Raw genomic sequence first — 19307 nt, forward strand, 5'->3', positions numbered from 1 at the left:
AAACAAGACGAACATAAAGGCACATCTAACATTTGCCAATAAACACTGCCACACACGTGCGCATGGTAGACAGCCGAAAGGCTCACAAAGGGATAATTCCATGCCAGACCAGTGGGGGCGGCAGAGTGCACTGATCCTCTCTCCTTTTAATCGGTAGACCAACCACGGGAAATTTCACACGGACATCAATTCTAGTTTCTGGGGTCTGATGACATCATTTCCGGTTCCGGGACCAATGACGTCACTTCTGCTCCCGATGACATCATTTCAGGTCCCTGCCCCGGTGACATCCCTTCCCCTGTCCAGCTTTAAAACCGCCATTTTTGCCTATTATGATTGTTCTATTGTTGGACAGAAGTCTGTTGAGAGTTGTTCTTTGGAGCCAGCCTTTCAATTTTGGCAGCCTAATTCAAGTATACGGGTGGCTGCTCTCAAACCTCTTCCTGTGTCTGTCTGATCATTTCACAACATCTTGATTACCCCTGAAACGTTTGGGATAATGCTCTGTGGACTGATGAATCAAAAGAGGAGATTTTTATAGAAGACACAAAGATCCTCATTCAACTCTATCAAGAGCTTACTTTACATCCAAAGACGTGTGTGTGTGTGTGTGTGTGTTCACATCTACACATATCTTGTTTGTTTTCCTCTTTAATCCTCTGATGATTCGCTTCAACAAGATCTCCTCCAGTGGTCCAAGAGGAATTGAATGCAAATGGGAAGTGGGTCGGTAGCATGACTGGAGGCAAGGCGTGGACCACCAATCATTGATGTGACTTCCAGGCCTCCTTGTCAACGTCTCCGTGTGTGCAGCTAATCCCCAGAGACCATGTTCAAGTGATTTTTGCAATGTCTACTTTATTCAGGCAGATCTATTCGCTTCATTTAAAGCTAAAACCAATAAAGCAGCAACGGTGCACAGGTTAGGAACCAGAGGAGAAATCTGTGTGAGGACAAAAGCCTTAGAGACTCATAGAAATTACATTGCTCATCACTCATCTGTCGGAGCACACGGCTTGTTCAATATTTACAGACGTTCACTTTTTCCTCAAGAAAACTGTGACTCGGGGAAAGAGACAAACTCAAAATAACTGCTTTACTGCAATGAAAGTCTGCTGTTTCCATATCAGGAGCCAATCAAAGGAGGAATGTCCAGTCACAAATGAAAACTTCAATGACAATACACGTGTGACCAAATGCTCTTATTACCTTTAGTATCAATTATCACCTCTGCAGGTGGCTAAGCCTGACATGAAGCTTGAGGAGCCCCTCACCAGAACACAAGAATAGGAACAACCTGAAACTTCTCATCAGTACCTTAAGGTGAGGGGTTTTAGTTACCCATGTGAGAGGAGGCTGCAGTCCAGGGAGTCCAGTGACCCAAAAGTCTTCCAGGTGTAATAAAACAAACACAGACAAGTGTAAAGATCTGGGGCACCCACATGGGAAATCCCATATACCGTATATAATCACGTATAAGTCGGGTCTTGAAACCCGAAAAATCGATCATAAAATTAGACGCCCGTTCAAAAATGCGACACTTACATTTTTTTTTACATCTTCCAATCTCTCATCAGGTTATCAGGCACATCGAAGTTTGTTGCAGCAGCGCAGTTACCAATTCATCTCGCTACTTCAACGATGTTTAATTTAAAACCAGGTTCATATTTTCTTCTAATCGAATGCTCCATTGTAGATAAGGGATGCTCTTACGATAAAGGTGTATGAGGTACAAAAAAGACAACACAGTGCAAACGTCGCTTCAGAATAGTTCAGGTGTTACCGTGTGGCCACGTGGGCACAATACATAGGAAACAAAGTCTGTGTGCTCTGCGGTTACTCTCACAGGTGGGCGTTAGGATATCATAATCTCTTGGACCAATAGCGTGAGTTTTCCGCATTCGACTTATATAACCAACATTATAAAATACCAGAAATTATACGCTAAAATCAACTCCCGACTTCTCTGAAGAAGAACTTATCCGCGACTATATACGGTAAGTGAAAATACATGTGATGATGAGAAACGGCAAAAAGATGTCTTTATAGACGCAAGTCTCAAAGTGACTACTCCAAGATGGCAACACGTCTTGTTAAGTACAGATCAGGGCAGGAAGTGGCGTGTCCACACTGGAAGTGATGTCAGAGGTAGTTGGTGCTGTTGATTATCCGGCCTGTAAAGGCAGGAAGAGAAGAGGCGTTACTACACAGCACCATCTTGTGGATCAGCAAGGAATTACCACCACTTTTAAGCTGTCCCCAAGGTTAATGTGTGTGACTCAGACTCCAGTCTAGAAACTAGATGGGCACAGGATGCAGAGTCTTAAATCCCCGACATCTGAAATCATCACAGTAAATCATGGTTCAGTAACATTGACTCCACGTTGTGCCGTTCACTTTCAAGGCCAAGTGAGCGCCTCGTCATCGGAGCGATGACATCAATGATGAAGAACTCAGCCTGTTTCAGCTATGCAGGTGGGGGTTAAAGGCTAGAACACCTCCATTGGCACAGGCAAGCATCTCCACCCAGAACCGGTTCAACCCTCTCTGCACCCCCAATTTGCCTTCTACCCCAGGTGATGTATTTGTGATTGGAGATTCAATCGTACGAAACCTAACTATCTCTTGCCCTAATCAGAAAAGTTTTGTATATTGTTTTCCCGGTGCTCGTCTCCGAGATGTTATGAGACGAGCGCCGACAGTCTTCAAGAGGCACAAGAACAGGACAGTGGGATCCATTGTAATACACGCCGGGGTGAACAACGTAAGACACCGACAGTCGGAGATTCTCAAGGTAGACTTCTCAGCAGTTATTAAAGCCACAAAGAAGAGGACCCCACCTGCAAGAGTCTTCATCTTGGGTTCCCTACCCCTCGTTTGAAGATTGAATGAGTATTACAGTTGTCTGCTGGCGTTAAATATCTGGCTGAAAGGCTTCTGCGAGAGTCAAAACATCGGGTTCATAGACAACTGGGACCTCTTCTGGGGGAGGCCACGTTTCTTCAAGCAGGATGGTCTGTATCCAAATAGATTTGGCGCTCGGGTCCTCTCTGAAAACATCGCTAAGGTAATTTGTCTCTCTTGACGTTGTTTATTTTTATTCCTAAACCTTTCCATAATGCTTTGCTAGGATGTGATAATTCGGTAACAGAATCTTCCTCCAAAGTGCACTGCATTAATAACTAACCTCAATGCATGTAAAAAAAACTAGGCAGTGCGACATTAATACGAATAACTTAATTACAATTACACCTCTAGATGAACAATGTATTAAAACTATAAAAACAGATTATAGATTAAATAAAAAAATATGCATAGAGTGGCGCTAATAAAAATAAGTTAATTTCTATCTCGAATACCCATAACGCACATTCAATTCAATTCTGCTCTTCCGAAACATTAAAAATGGCTTTATTAAATGTTAGAGCATTAACCAACAAGATGTTTTCCATCTTATTTGTGATAAGAAAATTGATTTTATTGCACTAAGTGAAACGTGGCTTAGCTCTGATGGTGCGGCTGTTTTAATCTGTGCCTCTGAATTACAGCTTTGCTCATGCGGATCGGCAAGGTAAGAAAGGCGACGGTTTAGCAAACATTTACTTGAGCCGGTTAAAGTGTAAAGATCCTTTGAGTATCTTGCCATTGTTATTCATTGAGTTTCTCAGTTTCTAGTATTATCCGTGTATAGACCTCCTAAATACAATGCGTCTTTCTTTGAGGAATTCTCAGACTTGGGGTCAATTGTAATTACAAACTATGACACACTCCTAATAGTCGGTGACTTTAACTTTCATATCGATAATCAGTGTGACCCGAAAGTAAAAAAATTCATGAACCTCCTGGACTCTTTTGATCTGAGCCAGCACATTCTGTCCTGCCTAAAATCAGCTACAACCATTCCAGTGCTGAAGAAATTACCAGCCTACATGATTATCGCCCTGTGGCCCTCACTCCGGTAATCATGAAGTGCTTCGAGAGACTGGTTCTCCAGCACATCAAGGACTATCTCCCCCAAGACTTCGATCCCTACCAATTCGCATATCACGCGAACAGATCCACAGAAGACACCATCGCCGTAGCTCTCCACTCTGTGCTGAGCCATCTGGAGCAGCAGCAGAGCTACGTCCAGATGCTCCTTGTGGATTTCAGCTCAGCTTTTAATAAAATCATTCCTGACATTCTCATCACCAAACTGGTCACTCTTGGCCTCCGCCCTCTCACATGTATCTGGATAAAAGACTTTCTTACAAACCAGCTCCAGACTGTGAGACTCGGCCCCCACCACTCCTCCATTCGCACACTGAACACCGGTACCCCACAAGGCTGTGTGCTGAGCCCCCTTCTGTACTGTCTCTACACCCACGACTGCAGTCCGGCCCACAACAACAACATCATTGTCAAGTTTGCTGACGACACCACAGTGGTCGGACACATCTAAAAGGGAGATGAGGCAGCTTACAGAGAGGAGGTCCTGAAGTTGGCAGTCTGGTGTTCAAAGATCAATCTGGCTCTGAACACCAGGAAAACCAAGGAGATCATTGTCGACTTCAGGAGGCACAGCAGCGACTTAGCCCCCCTTTACATCAACGGTGAATGTGTGGAGTGGGTCCATACCGTCCGGTTTCTCGGCATCCTTATCTCTGCTGACATCTCCTGGACAGACAACATCACAGCAGTCATCAAGAAGGCTCAGCAGCGGTTACACTTCCTGAGGGTCCTCAGAAAGCACAACCTGGACTCCAACCTGCTACTGACCTTCTACTGCTCGTCCATCGAGATCCTGCTGACGTATTGTATCACAGTATGGTATGGCAGCTGCACCATGACAGACAGGGAGAGGCTTCAGAGAGTAGTAAAGACAGCACAGAAGATCATCGGCTGCCCTCTCCCCTCCCTGATGGACATTTACACTTCTCGCTGCCTCAGCAGAGCAAAAAACATCATTAAGGACAGCTCCCACCCTGGCTCTGATCTGTTTGACCTGCTGCCCTCAGGGAGGCACTATAGGTGCATCACAACAAGGACAAACAGACTCAAGAACAGTTTTTTTTCCCAAAAGCCATAACCATTCTAAACTCACACATTGACTGACTACACAGTCTAACCTCCCAACCCCTGGACTTCCTTCTATCCATCAACTGTGCAATATCTAATATCTAAATGGTACTGATAATAACTGTGCAATATCTGTATACTGTACAATATCATTACTCTCAGGGTCCAACATCACATGATCATCATTATTGTGCAATATTTAAATTATGTGCAATAACCCAATAGTGCAATAGTTATTATTCTTTCCATAGGTATATAGCGTCGCAGAACTTTTTTGTATCTTCTTTGCAACTTTTTGCACCATTTGTTTATTTGTTTATTTACTTGTTGTGTTCTACATACAGTATATGTCTGCACTGAAGAAGCTGCTTTTAATCTCATTGTACATGTGTGTAGTGACAATAAAAAAAAGGCATTCTATTAGTCAGCCTACACATAAAGCAGGTCATATGTTAGACAGTAATACAAAAGGACTAAAAGTTGATGTGAAGCAGATCATTGATATTGGACTATCAGACCATTTTCTTTTACTATTTAATATAGAAACAATGATAGAAAACATTCACGAGAAGCATATTGTTAAAAAACTCTTCTTTGATTCATCAGCAGCTTCAAAATTTACAAACATTCTAAGCAACCAGTCCGTTTGTAGTGCTTACTACAATAGTGAGAATAATGTAAATAGAAAGGTGGAAAATGTTAATACTAAGGTGAGAGCTGCTGCTGACATAGTCTCACCTGAAAAGATAGTTAAAAAATCTTCTAGCATTGTTATACCATGGAAGACCCAAAGAGTGTCTGATCTTAAGAGAACATGCCGAAGAGCTGAGTGTAAATGGAGAAAAACTAAACTGATTATCCACTATGAGATACTGAAGGTTAAAATAGCAGAATACAATAACATAGTCCATCTTGAGAGGCGCTGCTATTTCTCTAAAATGATAAATAACAATGCTAGTAATCCCAGAGTCTTATTCTCTACGATTGATCGTCTGATAAACCCAGAGGTAACTCAATGGAATGCCTCCAAAATACTTCCAGTGAAACTTGTGAGGCTTTTGCTGTACTTTTTAATCAAAAAATGAATGATATTTGAAACAATATAGTACATCTCCCCAATACTCTTAAACCCCAGTACTCCGTTATAAACAAATTAAATTCTTTCACCAGGATAGATTTACCCGATTTATATAAGATAATTTTTCAACTGAGACCCTCCACCTGCATCCTTGACCCAATACCAACAAGTTTTTTCAAAGAAGTATCGGGCGTGCTAATTGATAGTATTCTTGACATAGTAAACTCGTCATTAGATACGGGGGTCTTCCCAGACTGTCTTAAGACTGCTGTAGTTAAACCCCTGCTCAAGAAAAATAATCTGGACTCCTCTGCTTTTGAACATTTTAAACCTATTTCTAACCTGCCTTTCTTAAGTAAAATCCTAGAGAAGGCCGTCATAATGCAGTTAAATGACCACCTCAATAAACCTGCTATTCTTGATAAGTTTCAGTTGGGTGTCAGAACAAATCACAGCACAGAAACTGCACTCGTTAAAGTAGTAAATGACTTGCGGGTAAATGTAGATAGGGGCCATTTATCTGTTCTCATCCTCTTAGATCTGAGTGCCGCATTTAATACCATTGATCATAATATTCTTAGAAATCGCCTTAGTCAATGGGTGGGCCTCTCTGGAAGTGTCTTAAATTGGTTTGAATCTTACCTGACTGGTAGAAAATTCTTTGTTAGTTGTGGTATTCTTCAACGACACATGATATTCTACATGGTGTTCCACAAGGCTCCATCCTGGGTCCGCTGCTCTTTTCAATTTTCATGCTTCCGTTTGGTCAGATTATCTCGGGGCATGTGAGCTACCACAACTATGCTGACAACACACAGCTCTATTTATCAATAGCACCTGATGACCCCGACTCTCTTGATTCACGGAAACATTTAAATACAGGTCGATTTTGAGTCTCCAATTAATCTTTAATCTTTGAGATGTGGGAGGAAAAGTTAAGAATCAAAACAAACATTCTCAAAGCTGTTTAATCCAATTCAGGGTCTCAAGGAACAAACAAACACACATACTGTCACATACAGGTATATAGGGGACAACTTAAGGGGTCTAGTGATTGAAATTCCCTGCCGCTCTAGAGGTTGGTGCTGTGTTCTATGCCTTTTCTCCTCCTCCCTCTGCATAACAGAAGATTGACGGCTGTAGCACTGCTGACATCACTTCTAATGTTAATCCACCTGGACCCGCTTCCTCCTGCCGGCAGGACTTAAAACCAGAAGATTCCGCCATCTTGAGTCAGTTCTGTTATGTTACAGGAGTTTAAGAGTTGATTATCAAAATAGCTGCCTGCTTCCAGCTCCAGCAGCTGAGCTCTTATCAGTGAAGTTGTGTGCTGTACTTGCCAGCACGGCTGCCTGTGATTTTAGTCTTACTGGATGCTGGTTCAACAAGCAATTATTAATTGAGCAGTTCAGTTTCTCATAAGGTGGTCATCCTGGTTCCAAATTAATGATGAAGATTGATTGATTTTAAAGGCCACCAGTTTTCATTAGCTCAAGATTAGGAATGTGAGAACGTGAAGAATGCAAAACATGATCAGATGATGGTCATCTCCGGGCCAGACAGCAAGTACGACCTTGGAGCTCTAATGATTGTTATGAAAAGATTATTATTAGGGATTGTGAAGAACATAAGTTTAATATCACTGTACTCTATACAAAAAAATTTTATAAATCCACTCACATGTACAGGCCAGATTTAGCACAGAGGGGCTCAAAATTTAGAATTGCTACGCCAAGCATAGGACCAGATAGACAAAGACAGCTGGGGGAACATGGAGTCAGCCTGACAACAGATGTATACTATTTTTTGTCTGTAAGAGTCGGTGTGACATAAGATCTTCTTTCCTTGTTTGGAATTGGACTATTTGCCTACAGGGGGGCCTGCACGTGGAGAAAACAGTATAAAAGAATTGGACAGCATCCAAACACCTGGGAAGCCGACAGATAAATGGGAGATAACGTCAACCGATCGTGAAAACCCTTCCAGCGCAGCGATAAAAAGGGCAGACTGTATACATCGAACTTCCACTTCGGTAACTGTCTTGCCATTTGGCTTCCTTTCACCTGTTATACCGTGTGATAGGTGGCCGGCCATTTATCCCGGCCAATACCCCCAGGCCACCAGGTGGCGCTCTCCTTGTAGTATGGAGGTAACCTGAATGCCAGCAGGGAATTATGGACATTGGAGTTTTCCTTTACAACCCTGCTGGATACCACGGGGGCCGCTAGATGGCGCTGCAGGGAGGAGAAGTAATTATTTTCCCTACGTATTGGAAGTATGTCAGAGTCACATGAACAAGAGGAATGACGTGCTTCCGGGGTGAAGAAAAGGACAGAGAGGGCGAAACACTTCCGGGTAAAGGACTATAAAAGACTCAGCAACACCAGAGCATTGAGCTGAGCTGGGTGGAAGGGTGGCAACGCGTCTGGGAGTGGAGGATTGATTATTGTATTGGTTATTATAGTGATTATTGTGTAGTTATTGTGTATTATATGAGTATAGTGGAGTGTAGAGTGCTTGGTGCACATTATTATTATAAAATAAAGTCATTGGACTTTTATCTGAGTCTGACGTCTGATCTGAGGGTTCAAGGGGTCCAAGGGGTCGACAGTGCCTCTATCTGTTACAACCGCGTAAATCATCATTAAAGAAAGCTAAGTTATTTTCTCTTGTGATTTCTTACCGCCGTATCACTATGGGAGAGGTATTGCCTTTTAATATTATATCTATACTAGAGGGCTCTGCCCCCTGCTCACTTCGCGGTTTGGTTTACCGGATATACAATTTAAAGAGCTTGTTATTTTTATGGGTATTGTTACATGTGCATTATTTTCATTTTTACTTTAAAATTTTTGTAAAAACAATACTTGTCCTTTATTTCCATCTCTTTCTCGCGGGACGTATAACGCTGCTCGTGTTGTGAAGGGGGGTCGGCTAAACGCACGCTAAGGAGATGCCATCGGATCAGCTGCTGTCTTTCTGCTGCTGCTGCTGCTGCTGGCACACTGCGTGTTTTGTTTGTTGCGCTGTGCGTCGATCATTTAAAAGCCTGTAAAGCAGATGTCCTTTTGCAACTTCGTGTATCGCATTTTATGGGGGTTGTTGGATGAACGTACACTAAGGGGAAACGGTCGGATCATCTGCTGGCTTGCTGCTGCTGGCGAGTTGCATTGTTCTGCTTGTTGCTGTTTTAAGAGCTGGGAGCACATGAAGTGTGTATGCCGAAAGCATTCCAACAACTGCTAAGTTAGATGTCCATGAACTTGTTTTAAATGTTGTCTCACTGCCTTGTCTCGCGTGACGTCAAATTGTCTTCTGAGAAGATCACGTCTCGTCTCGTCTCCCTAGTCTTCCTCCCAAGATTTTTTTTTTTATAATAGAGAGTTTCAGGTTACTTAAGACGCCACAATTGCAAAGAACTTATTTCAACCAGGGAGCTAGCGCTCCCTAGAGGAAAACGGGGATAAGAAGTTTACCAGGTGAGGTAATTGTTATGGAAACAGGTACAGCACGAGATCATTATTGTGAAGATAACATGTACGGATATGGGATATTTTGTGATTAGAACTGAAATAAAAATGAGCCGCGCCCAATCCGTCGTTGGATTTACAGTATGTGCTCTGCAATTGTTTCCTAAGCTCTGCAATAAAGTCTAAATTCTGACTGCCTTTCTGAAGACTCTGCTCATTTTTTCATGAAGATTTCTCCACAACACAGCATATAGCCAAGACAATGCTGGAGTGGCTTCGAGACACATCCCCGAGTGTCCTTGAGTGGCTCAGACTTAAACCCCATAGAACATGTGTGAGGAGACCTCAAAATGGCAGTTCACAGATGATTTTCATCAACTCTAGTAGAGCAGAAGGGGATCAGCCTGGAAGATTAAACTGCCCAAATCCAGGTGGGCAAAGCTTGTAGAGACTTAACAAAAGAACAGTCAAAGCTGGAACCACAACCTAAGGGGCTTCTACAAAGTAGTGAAGTAAGGGTCTGAACACCTCCATGAATGAGAGATTTCAGTTGTTGATTTTTCATAAATTTGCAAACCTTTCTGAAATAATGTCTTCACTTGGTCATTATGGGATACTGAGTGTAGATGGACGGAGAAAAAGGCCAGATTTATTCTTTTAAAATTAAATCTGCAACACAATAAAGTACAGAAAGTGAAGGGGGTCTAAATACTTCATGAATGCGCTGCATATCTAGGAATTGTTAAACAAGGCAAATTGCTGAATATAAATTAGAAGCCTCAAAACACCAATAATAAGGAAATTAGAATCTGTGTGTTTTGACGAATAATGAATTATTACATTGCTGCTGAAACAATTAGTGTGAACTTAAAGTGCATTGGGATATCTATTAATATTTAACAAATAGCATTTGACATAAATACAAGTCTTAGTATAATTTATTCATAATGTTAATATAAACAAAGTCAATTAATTCCATTTGCTGAGGGCATCTTTAATCACGCTAACATACATTTACAGTCCTGAATATAATTTGCATTCAAGACAACCAAGGAAGAAAAACGCTTTACATGCAGCACAGAAGAGAAGACGCTGTCATAAAAAATTAGACAATCATTAAATTCAAACACATTTTATTATCAATAGCTATTGTATCTGTCATATGCCATATGCAGCTATCAGTATTTGTTAAATTTGTCAAAGAAGAGACAAAGAGCCACAAAAAAATTTGGGGCAGCCACCCGTATAATTTTTCCCGGCTGGAAAATAGTTAAATTGAGTACAGGTTCAAGTCCAAAACAGAGCTGTCTTGATGACACAAAAGATGGTATTTTTAAAGGAGAGTAGAAGAAGTGAGGTCATTGGACTGGAACCGGAAGTGACATCATTGTGCCCTGGGACTGGAAGTGTCATCATCAGGGCCTGGCAGAATTTCCCTTAACCTCTTAACCGCCCTCTGCCGGATATATCCGGCATCGTAGCGTTATTGCTGATGCCTTACTGCCGGAATTATCCGGCACATTTGCCTGTGGTTATGTGAATGCCTGGCGCGTAGTATAACTGACAGTTTGGCATTGGTATTATTACTACGTTGTATTTCGACAACTCTGCGGTTGTATTGGCCGGTCACGTGATGTGATTCGGAAGTGAAAGCTGTGAATATGGCGAAACGTAAACTGACTTCAAGTGAGGTTTTGCAGGCGATTTTGGACAATAATTCTGATCATGATTGTAGCAGTTCTGAAGAAGATTTTAGCAACAATGATGATCAGCAACGTGCGCTGCATGATACTGTGAATGATGACGTATCGGATGATGGCGATGAGTTGGAGTATCCCCAACATCTCAACTGGACTGCTGCCCATTATCTGAGCCAGATAAGAAAGATCCAAACCGTGACCGCTTGTTCAAGCTACGTCCTTTGATTGACCATTTATTTGAAACATTTCAGCAGGTATTTCAGCAGGTAAATACTGCTTGAATAAATGTAAAAAAGTAAAAAAACGAAAATTGTTCAGATTTCGCCCGGCATGGGGAATATTTAGGGAGTTGGTGGTTAAAGGGTCAATCACTCTGCAGTGGAAAGAGAGAAAGGATCAGTACGCTCCACCACCCCCTGCTCTGGCGGGTTATTACCCTCATTCAGGCCCTTTAGCTACCTTCCATGTGGACCTGTGTGACACTTTATATACACTGGGTACGGAAAGTATTCAGACCCCCTTCAATTTTTCACTCTTTGTCATATTGCAGCCATTTGCTAAAATCATTTAAATTAATTTTTTCCCTCATTAATGTACACACAGCACCCCATATTGACAGACAAAAAAAAGAATTTTTGAAATTGTTGCAGATTTATTAAAAAAGAAAAACTGAAATATCACATGGTCCTAAGTATTCAGACCCTTTGCTCAGTATTTAGTAGAAGCACCCTTTTGAGCTAATACAGCCAGGAGTCTTCTTGGGAAAGATGCAACAAGTTTTTCACACCTGGATTTGGGGATCCTCTGCCATTCCTCCTTGCAGATCCTCTCCAGTTCTGTCAGGTTGGATGGTAAACGTTGGTGGACAGCCATTTTTAGGTCTCTCCAGAGATGCTCAATTGGGTTTAAGTCAGGGCTCTGGCTGGGCCATTCAAGAACAGTCACAGAGTTGTTGTGAAGCCTGTCCTATACAGTCCCCACAGTGAAGCATGGCGGTGGCAGCATCATGCTGTGGGGGTGTTTTTCAGCTGCAGGGACAGGACGACTGGTTGCAATCGAGGGAAAGATGAATGCGGCCAAGTACAGGGATATCCTGGACAAAAACCTTCTCCAGAGTGCTAAGGACCTCAGACTGGGCCGAAGGTTTACCTTCCAAAAAGACAATGACCCTAAGCACACAGCTAAAATAATGAAGGAGTGGCTTCACAACAACTCTGTGACTGTTCTTGAATGACTCAGCCAGAGCCCTGACTTAAACCCAAATGAGCATCTCTGGAGAGACCTAAATATGGCTGTCCACCAACGTTTACTATCCAACCTGACAGAACTGGAGAGAATCTGCAAGGAGGAATGGCAGAGGATCCCCAAATCCAGGTGTGAAAAACTTGTTGCATCTTTCCCAAGAAGACTCCTGGCTGTATTAGCTCAAAAGGGTGCTTCTACTAAACACTGAGCAAAGGGTCTGAATACTTAGGACCATGTGATATTTCAGTTTTTCTTTTTTAATAAATCTGCAACAATTTCAAAAATTCTTTTTTTTGTCTGTCAATATGGGGTGCTGTGTGTACATTAATGAGGGGAAAAAATTAATTTAAATGATTTTAGCAAATGGCTGCAATATGACAAAGAGTGAAAAATTGAAGGGGGTCTGAATACTTTCCGTACCCACTGTACTATAAGACTAGGGTGTTGTACCGTGTTAGCCATGATGAATGTAGTGAAGAAGTCAAGCAAAATTACACCTTTTATTGACTATCTAAAAAGATTATAATATGCAAGCTTTCAAAGGCAACTCAGGCCCCTTCTTCAGGCAAGAAAACTGAAACAGAAACTGGAATTCCCTGTGTTTGTATACACACTAGGACAAGTAACAACATTGGTAAATCTTTAAGTGAGACATCTTAAATGTAAAAAAATAATAGACCTGTTCAGGCCATGATTCATTAAGCAAAAGAGAAGAACAATGTATGGTCAAGATCTTTGGATAAGATGACTGTCCAACAAAGTCTTTTGAAGTTTCAGATGAGTTTTTCCATACAATGTGGATCTGTAGTCATGTTGTCTGTCAGTCTGAGAGATGCAAACAGTCCTCATACCTGGCCATTAAACTCTTGTGTCTATTCAAACCATGTTGTAATTTGATAAATTTTAGCACAGCAAGAGAGAAACTAATGCTACAATTTAATACATTACAACATGGTTTAAATAGAGACAAGAGTTTTATGGCCAGACAAACCTGACTACAGAGCCACATTGTATGGAAAAACTCATCTGATACTTCAAAAGACTTTGTTGGACAGTTATCTTATCAAACGATCTTCACCATACATTGTTCTTCTCTTTTGTTAAATGAATCATAGCCTGAACAGGTCTATTAATTTTTTACATTTAAGATGTCTCACTTAAAGATTTACCAATGTTGTTACTTGTCCTAGTGTGTATACCAGGGGTGGGAAAAGTCATTCCTAGAGGACCGCAGTGGCTGCAGGTTTTTGTTCCAACCCAGTTGCTTAATAAGAAGCACTTATTGCTCTAGAAACATTTCTGCTTCATTTTACTTGTCTCCCTCATTAAGATTTTGAACCCTTATTGCTTATTTGGCATGGAGCTGGACAGTTTGACATCTGTGGCAGAGCGACGGGCGCTCAGCAGGCTCCTATCAATTATGAAAAATCCACTGCATCCGCTAAACAGGATCATCTCTAGACAGAGGAGCAGCTCCAGCGACAGACTGCTGTCACCGTCCTGCTCTACTGACAGACTGAGAAAACTGTTCCTCCCCCAAACTATGTGATTCTTTAATTCCACCTGGGGGGGGGGGGGGGGTAAACATTAACATTATATAAAGTTATTGTCTGTTTTTTACCTGCATTATTATCAATCTTTAATTTAATATTGTTTTTTGTATCAGTAAGGTGCTGCTGGAGTATGTGAATTTCCCCTTGGGATTAATAAAGTATCTATCTATCTATCTATCTATCTATCTATCTATCTATCTATCTATCTATCTATCTATCTATCTATCTATCTATCTATCTATCTATCTATCTATCTATCTATCTATCTATCTATCTATCTATCTATCTAAGTCTTAAACAGCTACATTCTCGGTTTTTAATTGCTACTTATTAGTAATAAGATGCAAATGACAAAAGAAACCAGCAGTTATCCATTTTGCTTGTTACCCTTTACACCTGTGTGTATTTATCAGGCACTATTTGGTTTAATTAAATACTTGGAAGGAAAGAGAAGAGAAAAAAAGTGAAGGATTGAGAATTACTCATCCGTTTTACACTTCAAAGTATTTGGATGATATCCTTAGAATGAAAAAAAAGTCTAGGATATGAGAATGACTTGACATAGCAGAGTTAAAGCACTAACAAGTCATGAATGTAATTATTGGCAAGGATTGTTTTCTAATTAAGCAACTGGGTTGGAAGAAAAACCCGTGGCCACTGCGGCCCTCCAGGAATGGCTTTGCCCACCCTTGGTGTATACTATAAGAGAAATATATGACCATGAGAAAGTTTGGGGTACCACCCTGGTAACCCAATAAAGCTGAATGACCGGCAGCAAAAGAAAACACATAACAATTGCAGAGACGTCTTCACAGATATGATTTCATAACAGAACTGACTCATGATGGCGGATTTTCTGCTTTTATGTCCTACCGTCAGGAAGAGGCGGGTCCAGGTGGACGATCACAGGAAGTGATCTCAGCAGTGCTACTGTCATCAATGTTCTGCTCTGCAGAGGGAGAAGGAGAAAAAGGATTAGGACACAGCGTCATCCTCAGGAGTGGCATGGAATTACAATCACTAGACCCCTTAAGCTGTCCCCTATGCACCTGTATGTGACCGTATGTGTTGTTTGTGTGTTCCTTGAGACCCTGAATTGGATCAAACTGGTTTGAGAAAGTTTGTTTTGTTGCTCGAATTTTCCTCCCACGTTTCAAAGATGAACATTTAAGGTTAATTGGTGACTCGAAATCGACCTTTGTGAGTGAGCGTGGATGTACGTGTCGGTGAGTGTTACATATGACTGCCTGATGCCATTTCCGGGGTTAGTTGCTAACTTGCATCAGAGGCTTCAACAATAAGTTTCAGCTTACACAACCCTGAATGAAATGGGTAATGGATGGATAGAACATGACATGACAATGTCACTCCTGCTTGATCCACATCAGGGTCAAGGGGTGATAAAGCCTGTGCTGGTGGCATCAGACACAAAGCAGGAACTGTCTCTGGATAGAACATCAGAACCACTGAGGGGCTACTCATGCACTTTCACACATACAAATGGGGACAAAGTTGTTGGTACCCCTCCACAAAAAAAAAGAAGAACCCACAATTGTCTCTGAAATAACCTGAAACAGACAAGAGCAATCGGCCTCCATCATTGTTCATTCCACATTCAACATAAATCTGACTTTGCTTTAGAGTTTTGACTCAACAGAATATTGGACCTGGAGAAAGCATATGACACGGTGCCTCGTTAGGAACTGTGGTATTGGATGAGGAAATTGGGAGTGGCAGAGAAGTATGTAAGAATGGTACAGGATATGTACGAGGCAAGTGTGACAGTGGTGAGGTGTTCAGTAGGAGTTATTTGCAATGGTGATGGACAGGTTGACAGATGAGATTAGACAGGATTCACCGTGGGCTGTGATGTTTGCTGATGACATTGTGCTCTGTAGGGAGAGTAGGGAGCAGGTCGAGGAGACCCTGGAGAGCTGGAGATATGAGAGGAGAGGAATGAAGGTCAGTAGGACCACCAAGACAGAATACATGTGTGTGAATCAGAGGGAGGTCAGTGGAATGGTGAGGAAGCAAGGAGTAGAGTTGGTGAAGGTGGATGAGTTTAAATACTTGAGATCAACAGTACAGAGTAACAAGGAGTGTGGAAGAGAAGTGAAAAAGAGAGTGCAGGCAGGGTGGAATGGGTGGAGAAGAGTGACAGGAGTAATTTGTGACAGACGGATATCAGCAAGAGTGAAAGGGAAGGTCTACAGGACGGTAGTGAGACCAGCTATGTTATCTGGGTTGGAGACGGTGGCACTGACCAGAAAGCAGGAGACAGAGCTGGAGTTGGCAGAGTTAAAGATGCTAAGATTTGCATTGGGTGTGACGAGGATGGACAGGATTAGAAATGAGAACATTAGAGGGTCAGCACAGGTTGGACGTTTGTGAGACAAAGTCAGAGAGGCGAGATTGTGTTGGTTGGGACATGTGCAGAGGAGAGATGCTGGGTATACTGGGAAAAGGATGCTGAAAATAGAGCTAACAGGTAAGAGGAGAAGAGGAAGGCCCAAGAGGAGGTTTATGGATGTGGTGAGAGAGGACATGAAGGTGGTGGGTGTGGCAGAACAAGATGATGAGGGCAGAAAGATATGGAACAAGATGATCCACTGTGGCAACCCTTAACAGGACCAGCTGAAAGAAGAAGAAGTTGAATCTTGGCTTCATATTTCTAAGAATATATTTCTCATAGTCTGAGTGTCCTTTAGGTGCCTTTTGCAAACTCCAATTGGGCTTTCATTTGTCTCTTGGCGATCGTCCTTCTTGAAATTTTTCACATCTGCACACAGGTTCTGTGCAGCTCAGCCAGAGTTACCTATGGGTTCTTAGTCCCCTTTCTTACCAACGCCCATCTCATGTGATTGATCAGTTTGGCCTGAGTGGCCATCTCTAGAAAAGTCATTCTTTTTCTAAATTTCTTTCATTTAAGAATTATGGAAGCCACTGTGCTCTCGGGAACTTTCAATGTAGCAGACATTTTATCATAGCTTTCAACAGATCTGTCTCTACGTTCTGAAGGAAATTCCTTGACCCCATGGCTTGTGTGAAATGAATAAAGCCAAGAGATTATAAAGGTTTTGGGTGCCTTAAGGTGATTCCATCTATAATTGAAGTGGAATAAGCAGAAAAACACACAATAAATGCAACAACATATTCTGCAGATGTGAATTGCCTATGGACTGACTCCAAGATGGCAGTGGAGCCAGTTTTCAGATCTAGGGAGTGGAAGAGGCACTGAGGCTGAGGCTGCCCAATAACACAGAGCATCTGAGGTTGATGGGATTTGCAGTCCATTTAAGTAGCACTGCTACAGGGTTGTCTGTGGTTTTCCGCACTACGTATACCAAACTTTAATAATAATAATTTCCACTTAATTATTGATGACATCATTTTTTTGTGAAATGAAACACCATAATTTTGCTGCAAATTCAATTTTGTGTTAATCCCAAAATTAATTTCTAATTTTTTAACTGGTAGATACTTTCATATACTTTTACTTAGCCTTCCTTTTTTAACAATGTTCAGACTCTTTCTTACTGAAGCTCTTATCATAATTAAGATGGTTGCTGTGACATTGCATCAGGCAGCAGGCACATCCTTAACAACACAGGCAGAGATTACTTAACAATGCGTACATATCTCTATATATATAAAATCCAACGTTTGTCTGTTGTCTGTCTGTCTTTATGTCTATCCGATTTTCAAGAAAGAATTACTTAATGGATTTAGATCTGTTTTTTTTTCTAGGATTTGCTTGAACATTCCAGTTGATTTTGCGACTTCTCTCTTCACGCTCTGGATCATAGTTCACTTGCGGTACCAATTTATTCGTGTGAATCCGAGAGAAAGGCTGCAGGCTGAGGGAAGGGGGGGCGGGGTTCTCCTCACTCACACACTAGCCTCAAGCCATACCTTACTTTTGCTTAGCTAGCGAACGAGAGAACTACTTAACGGATTTAGATCAGGTTTTTTCTAGAATTTGCTTGAACATTCCAGTTGATTTTGTGACTTCTCTCATCGCACTAAGAATCATAGTTCACTTGCAGGAGTGATACATTCGTGCTAATCAGAGACAGAAGCTATGGGCTGAGGGGAGGGAGAAGCGTGACGTCAAGAGTGGGAAGTCGGGTAGGGCCCTCCTCACTGATGTGCCAGACGCCGTTCGAATCACTCTATCTCTCGCCACGTTTTGGAGCGTACCTTGCCTCTACTTAGCTAGCGATACCTTTTTGTTTATTGCTTTTTAAAGTTTGTCCTGTTTCACTACAATGCAGGCAGAACCGCAGGGAACGGATGAATAAACATGAAAACACTTACAGACATGAACAAAACATTCTTGTGTGAATGAGAAGAACGATTTATTCCATGATTATAAGTTTTGTGAAGGAAAACAGACTTTCTATACAAATTCATTTTTGCATGAATTGCTTCACTCATCACTAACCTTATAGTAAATTTGTGACTCGTTGTTAACGGGTTAATACATCGGTCACTTTGATGGGGTGCAGAATTTTACACATTGCTTTCGTTGTGACAGTTCTGCTAATTGCCTGATGGTGGCATGGCAATAGACAAATGTTTCTCTTGAGTATTCATTGCAACAAGGCCCTTAACCTGAAAATTGCTGAACAATGGCCAGCAAAGGTCATGCAAAAACACACTGTCCCCCCTGGGATTAATAAAGTATGTTCTCCCCATGTTGTGTGGGTTTCCTCTGGGTGCTCTGATTTACTCCCATAGTCCAAAGACATGAAGATTAGGTGAATTGGCACTCGTAAATGGTTTGGGGGTGTGTGTTTGTGTTTGATCTGCGATGAACTAGCGCTCTTTCCAGGGTTTGTTCCTGCCTCGATCCCTGTGATAGTTAGTGTAGGCCCCAGTATCCACAACAACCTTGTTCAGGACTAATAGGGTTGGAAAATGACCGACAGATATCAAATCAAATCAGGAGTTGGGAAGTTAGGGAAACTCAGACCAGAATTTAGATTCTTGGTTTTTCTGAGTATTTTGTGGTATCCTGCCTTGCACCATGTGTTGGCTGGGATTGGCTCCAGCAGACCCCCGTGACCCTGTGTTAGGATTCAGCGGGTTGGATAATGGATGGATGGATGGATGGATGGACTCTTACCTGTTCTGGAATTAGTCTTTGTCTCCCACCTTAACAGGATAGTCATTTCTTGTTTTTTGGGACACAGGGGGACAT

Source organism: Erpetoichthys calabaricus, chromosome 4 (assembly GCF_900747795.2).
Source record: "Erpetoichthys calabaricus chromosome 4, fErpCal1.3, whole genome shotgun sequence".
In the NCBI taxonomy this organism is placed as follows: Eukaryota; Metazoa; Chordata; class Cladistia; order Polypteriformes; family Polypteridae; genus Erpetoichthys; species Erpetoichthys calabaricus.